The sequence below is a fragment of the Bos taurus genome, chromosome X, assembly GCF_002263795.3.
Source record: "Bos taurus isolate L1 Dominette 01449 registration number 42190680 breed Hereford chromosome X, ARS-UCD2.0, whole genome shotgun sequence".
Lineage (NCBI taxonomy): Eukaryota > Metazoa > Chordata > Mammalia > Artiodactyla > Bovidae > Bos > Bos taurus.
This window is the reverse complement of record NC_037357.1, coordinates 23571035-23577034: the sequence shown is the minus strand read 5'-3', so window position 1 is coordinate 23577034 and position 6000 is coordinate 23571035. Positions and strand designations below refer to the sequence as shown.

Genomic DNA, 6000 nt, shown 5'->3' with positions numbered 1-6000 from the left:
ACACCTGAAAGTTTTACTTCTGTGTAAACATTCCAAACATAGAAACATGAAGAGTACAGCCTTACTGTCCCCTTTCATTCCCCTTCCCACCCAATCCACCAACCCCTGCACCTCCCCCACCAAGCCACATCAGAAAATTCTATGTGAATGAGTCTAGCATGGTACCTAACACATAGTAGGTTTCAAGAACTGTGTTTTCTTGTCCCATCCCTTTTCCCACCATACACGTTCACACAAACATCAACACTCCAGTGCATTCACACATTCAAATACCTAGGTAATGGGTTGAACAAGCCACGATGTGGGGTAACCTAGGTAATTATACTGATTAGCCAAAGACAGCTCCCAGATTTGGCTTGTAGACTGTGACTGGCTGGGGAGGTGATAGAGGGAGGAAAATGACAGTGGTTATCATGCTTAAAGAAATAATTGATGATGAGATTTGACTTGGGATCTACAGTAACAAACCCCCATCAAAATGGAAGCAAACTTGGTTCCCAAGCACATGTTCTGATGATACATGTTCTTTCATAGTAACTACACGTGCTGAATTCAAGCAGACCAAACTGCAGGAATTATGGCGACGTCTACTCATTATTGTAATTGGTACCCTTATCACTGGCTATATGGTCACGTGTACCTGCTTGCTTCACTATAGCTGTGATAGCGAGGAAGCCCATAAAGCAGCCAAGTAAGTCTTACACCTTTGAATAAAAGTACAAGGTTGGGGGAGGCACGTGTTCTTCACTATACTCTATAACTGTGAGAGCGGGGAAGTCCCCAAAGCAGCCACATTAAGTCTTACACCTTTGAACTAAAAATACAAAGTGGCGGGGTGTAGGGGTGAGGTGAGGAGGTGGGTGTGCACGCGCGATGAAGAACTGTACCTGCACACGCATGCGCACTCACACGTAAGCGGGTTCACTGTTGTTTTGTTACTTACCATTAACTTTTAGACTTCAGAAGAGCTACCAACATCTTGTGGGCTGGATATGTTCACTTTAAATGAAGCTCTTAAATTATCTCAAGTACATTATCAACTTTAGCCAAAACTATCTCCTATTCAGGGTTCACTTGAGCCCCAGGCTGCTAATTTCATTGTAAGTTGAGTCTATGAAAAGAGGGATGACTATCTAAATAAGACAGAATCAAAATCTTCTCAGGGGAGGAGTTGGGTCTCTGCATTCCAAAGATAGTAACACATTTTGGATAATCTATCGTTTTGAGATGTAATAACATGAAAAATTTTCAACCTGTGTTCAGTGATTCTAGTCCCTGGCTTTAATATAGGAGGATTAGGCTGGCACTTGGTATACTGGGTCTCTAAAAATTTCCCAATCCAAGGACTGGTGACTGAAATATACCACTGTTCTATTCCTTCAGTTTAGAGTTAGCATGTGAGGATTAATATGTATGGTTACAAACCTTGATGGTGTAAATATGATAGGAAAACAATGAATTTGGTCTAAGACTTTTTTTATGTGACAGGTTGTGACATTTGTGCCTCAGTTGCATATCAAGTTGTGGCTTTTTTGTGAAAACTATAATTTCTGGATTAGATAAATTCTCTCTCTCCCTCTCAACAGTAGATTTGAAACAAGTTTGTGTCATTGCATATATAGACTATATGGTTATACATTGTGGTTGACACAGCAAAATTAAGAAAAAGAAAAAGAAAAGCATTCAACCACGAGTTCAAATCTGTAACCTGAGTCATAGTTTTCACCACACTCCGATTCTTACTGTGTTCAATTTTCCTGCTAGAGCCACAAAAAGACCACAAGTCTAAATTGACACAATAGCCCATATTTTCTGGTAACAGCAATCTTACTCCTCTGATTTAAATTGTCATATTCCAAATCCTCTGTATTTTCAGGGACAAGAAAGAAGATATCACCATCAAGGCATCCAGGTCATCTAAAATATCATTTACTGACTCCAAGTCACCGACTGCTGGTCTGGGAGATCCAGAAAGACAATCCGTGGTATCCAGAATAGATAAGTCATCTGGGCCCTCAAGTCCACGAAAAGTTCCTTCAAGTGCAGAAAAGTTAGTCAGGCCCTCGAGTCAAAAAAAACCATCCAAGCCATCAGCTCCCAAAAAAGTGTTAGGGATCACCCCCCAGGAAAAGTTGCATAGAACACGCAGTCCAAAAAAGGCACACAGGCAGGCTCATGCCCATAAGCTAGTCAGTCAGGTCAGTCCATCCTATCCAGAGAAGGCCATCAAGTCAACTTGGCCACCAAGTCTACAGTGTCGGGTCAAGCCAACCAAAACTCCTCTACCCTATCCAAAGAATCAAAGCTTCCCTGAGCAATCAAGTGTAGATAAACTGACCAAACGCCAGAGATATCTTAAAACTAAAATGCCCAGCTAGTGCAGGTAGGGCAGAAATATTATCTAGGCCTCATCCAGTGAAGTTTTGTCGATGCTACAAGGAAAAGTGCCTTGTTTGCAGAGCTGTTTCTGAGCCGTTCATCACTCATGTTTCAGACGCCAATAAAAAGCATGTTCCAGTTACACTGTTTTCACGCGAATTGAAGCACTTTTACAAGTCGTATAAAAAGAAACAACCCATATACAACACACTGTATGGCAACATGAGTGACAGTGATATCACAACATACAACAGTGATGGTGAGAGTGACAGGGAGGTGATTATAATGTGCAATATAAAATGCAAGGAAGACATGTTTAAAAACTCCCAAAATAATTAAGGGATCAAAAGAAAGACCACCCATGCAGAAGCAAGCTTCTATGAATTATTATATGCTCACCATATTTAAGAACCTGGTAGAGGAAAACTCCACTTGGTATCACTATTGAGATTAGACTTATATCCATCTCGAGGCAATTTACTTGAAAAATAGTAAATAAATGTGTGACATAACAACTGATTTTGTTGTAATATTATTGTATTTTAGAGGTATAAATCTCTTTGGGAGGTATCTTAGATCTACTTGGGCAAATTCTGGAGATGGTGAGGGACAGGGAAACCCAGCCTGCTGCAAGTCATGGGGTCACACAGAGTTGGACACGACTTGATGGCTGAACAACAACAACGTAGATCTGGTCACTGGATGGGCTTCCCCAGCTGGTGCAGTGGTAAAGAATCCACCTGCAATGGAAGAGATGTGGGTTTGATCCCCTGGGTTGGGAAGATCCTTTGGAGGAGGAAATAGCAACCCACTCCAGTAGTCTTGCCTGGGAAATTCTATGGACAGAGGAGTCTGAAGGGCTACAGTTGATGGGGCCGATAAAAGTTGGACACAGGTGCAGGGTTAAATGTGAACCACAGTCACACACACACACACACACACACACACACACACACACACACAAATATAGAAAGGTATTACAAGATGGGTACCCTGGGCTCCTCTTTCCCTTGGATTAGCCCTCAATTGAAGTCTCAACCCAACTATCTTTTAAATTTTGACAGAGTGTCCTCACAGTCTAAGACTGTCTTTCTCTGGTGCCCAGTGTGTGGCAGAAATGGCTCTGTGTGCTTGATTCTGGCTGCGTTGGGGAAATTCCTGATAGTTATTTCCTTTTTTTAAAACATATTTATTTGACCATGCCAGTTCTTAGTTGTGGCATGCAAACCCTTGGCTGCAGCATGTGATTCTCTGACCAGGGATAGAACCCAGACCCCTGCATTGGGAGTGTGGAGTTTTAGCCACTGAACCACCAGGGAAGTCCCAATACTCATTTCTAATACCACTGCCTCTGATGACTGCTACCAAAGTAAGGGTCCAGGCTCCAGCCCCCACTCTCAAGGTTTTTGATTCTTTTGGTTACCCTTCAAATTGATAAAGAGAGTTTGCCCTGTTGTGCATTCTCAGAATGGCCCAGATAGAGGTCGGATATATACCCATTTTCTTCACAGGGTACCTTCTTACTTAGAATCCAGAGGGCTGGGAGGCCAGGGAAACCTTGGAGTTATATTTTCTAGCTTCCTCACTGATGAGAGGTTATCCCTGCCCACTTCCAAGAGCATGGTTCAGAAAAACAGACAAAATCCTGCAGTCCCAGCCTATATTCTAGTACAGTGAGGTCAGTCCCTGTCACATTCAGCAGGGTCAGTTAAATTCCATAGCTAGCATATATTGGATGTGTACTACTTGCCAGACATTGTACTAAGTCCCTTTATGTCCAGGATATCTGAAGGCCACCCTCCCCCTCAATTTTACTGATTTAGAAAAAGGGACTCACAAGACTCAAAAGCAGATTATAGTCATGGCTGAGGTTTATTAGAGCAAAAATATACAAATCAAGAGCAACAGAAAAAGACGTCTTTTCGGGTGAATCAGAGAGTTTGGACATGCGCTTTTGAGTACTTGCCCCTCTGGGGCCACCTAGGACATTCTCTCTTCTCTAGCAACAAACTAGAGGCATGTGTGCAACATGGCTCTGCCCAGGGAAGCCTCAGCATCTGAGGCTTTTATTGAGAACAGGTCCCATAGGTACATCATGCTCCATAACCAGACATGGCAAGTGAAACTCAGGATCCCAACAATGACACCAGATGCACATTATCGATGTTGATGTTTGTGCCAAGCAATCAGGTGAACAAAACATGATCATCAACCAATTAACATTAGAACATTCCCCCTGGGTTGACCAATAGTCAAATCATGATTTCCAGTTCCTTGACATACAAGGACCAAACAACCAGACCTGCTGTGTTAACACTTTCCTCACATTCACATATTTTATTTAATCCCCAACAGTCCCTATTATATGGACTACCATATGAGTTAACTGATGCTCTGTATCATATAGTAAGATCACATCTAGCAATTGATTGAATCAAGATATGAATCTATGATTGACTTAAGTTCAAATTTTCATTATGCTGTACTGCCTTCTCACTTCCAGTTTCTGGGGTATGTGTTTATTCTCAGATCACCCAGTCCACTGGTATCAGCAAAGTCCTACTTGACTTTTAATCAATCTGGACCATCCTCCTAACTTACCAGGAGCATATAAATATGTTTTGACTTCATTCACATCTGACTTCCCCATAACCTCTGCCTCCTCCACTGGTAGTCTCCTGGTGGGGTCTGTAAGGTCATCATGAAATTCACAGATGGCATGATATATAAAAGTTTTAAGAGGTAGAAAATGCATTTGAAAAGCATTGTGGTAGCTACAGACTTGATTTCCTACTGGTATTACATTTTTTGTGAAGATAAACTGCAAAGGGTTAGAATTGTTCTGGGATAGCCTGGTCTTTTTAAAATTCACAAATAGAAGCAAAAGTTCTGATGAAATTTTTATGGTTTAGTATGAAAACAGTTCAAACAAAAAGTAGGAGTATGAATGAACACCATATAAACATTGCTCAGATTCAACACTTATCATTACATGGCCAATGTTGTTTCATTTAAACTACTATCCATTGCCCTCCCATTTATATCTCAAAAAAATAATAAATTTTAAAATACATAAACACAATACTCCATGGGATCACAAAGAGTCAGATACAACTGAGTGACTGAACTTAACTGAACTGAAACACAATACTATTATCTCATATGAAACTTAATAATAATTACTTAATATAAATTATCCAGTCTGTATGCAAATTTCCTCCATTTGCCTCATTTTTTTAGTGGTTGCTTTGTTCAAATGATGTTAACCAGCGTTTGACAGCATCTCAGTCTAAATTTTTTAAAAATTAAAATTTCATTGGGTAATCTGGCTTCATATTGTAAGATGATTTTGGAGTTTATCTGGGCTATCAGTAGCCTGGAAATAGCCAATGTCAAAACTGCATAGTTTTTTCAGCTTAAATTCAACCGAAGTCTTGGTAGGCAAAGTCAAATGACCTAAGCTTTCTTCTCTTTATCATTCTTAAGCTAAAGACTTGTAATACTTTAAAGGCTGGGAATATTAATATCTAATAAAAAGGACTAACTGCCAGTGACAACCAATGATAATGACATCTTAACACAAGCTATGAGCATGAGTATGTATGTTGCTTTTTAAACCAC

At 40.5% G+C, this 6000-nt stretch overlaps 2 pseudogenes; both read left to right on the top strand.

Annotated features, from left to right (window-relative positions):
- Positions 1-299: 299 nt before the first annotated feature.
- LOC112445183 (uncharacterized protein CXorf66 homolog) lies at positions 300-2898 on the top strand (annotated as a pseudogene).
- A 1510-nt stretch (positions 2899-4408) lies between these two features.
- The window catches only part of LOC112445182 (uncharacterized protein CXorf66 homolog), a 56718-nt pseudogene continuing 55126 nt past the window's right edge, over positions 4409-6000 (top strand).